Below are 921 nucleotides of genomic sequence, written 5' to 3'. Positions count from 1 at the left end.
TCATCTGGTCATCAGTTTCCACAGGGCATCCTTGAGCTCCTGGTTCCTCATGCTGTAGATGAGGGGGTTCACGGCTGGAGACACCACGGAGTACAGCACTTCCAGCACTAGGTCTAGAATGGGGGAGGAGATGGAGGGGGGCTTCAGGTAGGCAAACATGGCAGTGCTGACAAACAGGGAGACCACGGCCAGGTGAGGGAGGCACGTGGAAAAGGCTTTGTGCCGTCCCTGCTCAGAGGGGATCCTCAGCACGGCCCTGAAGATCTGCACATAGGACAGCACGATGAAAACAAAGCAAACAAAAGCTAAACAGACACTAACGACTAGAAGTCCAACTTCCCTGAGGGAGTCTGAGTGTGAGCAGGAGAGCTTGAGGATCTGGGGGATTTCACAGAAGAACTGGTCCAGGGCATTGCCCTGGCAGAGGGGCAGGGAAAATGTATTGGCCGTGTGCAGGAGAGCATAGAGAAACCCACTGCCCCAGGCAGCTGCTGCCATGTGGACACAAGCTCTGCTGCCCAGGAGGGTCCCGTAGTGCAGGGGTTTGCAGATGGCAACGTAGCGGTCATAGGCCATGACGGTGAGAAGATAAAACTCTGCTACAGCACATAAAAAGAAAAAAAACACCTGTGCAACTCATCCTGTGTAGGAAATGGCCCTGGTACCCAAGAGGGAATTGGCCATGGATTTGGGAAGAGTAGTAGAGATGGAGCCCAGGTCGAGGAGGGAGAGGTTGAGGAGGAAGAAGTACATGGGGGTGTGGAGGTGGTGGTCACAGGCGATGGTGGTGATGATGAGGCCGTTGGCCAGGAGGGCAGCCAGGTAGATGCCCAGGAAGAGCCCGAAGTGCAAGAGCTGCAGCTCCCGTGTGTCTGCGAACGCCAGGAGGAGGAACTGGGTGATGGAGCTGCTGTTGGACAT

General features: G+C 55.6%; 1 pseudogene; it reads right to left on the bottom strand.

Annotated features, from left to right (window-relative positions):
* On the bottom strand, positions 1-921 carry LOC134507646 (olfactory receptor 14J1-like; annotated as a pseudogene).

This window comes from Chroicocephalus ridibundus, chromosome 25 (assembly GCF_963924245.1).
Source record: "Chroicocephalus ridibundus chromosome 25, bChrRid1.1, whole genome shotgun sequence".
NCBI classification, from domain to species: Eukaryota; Metazoa; Chordata; class Aves; order Charadriiformes; family Laridae; genus Chroicocephalus; species Chroicocephalus ridibundus.
This window is presented reverse-complemented; position numbering and strand designations above follow the sequence as displayed.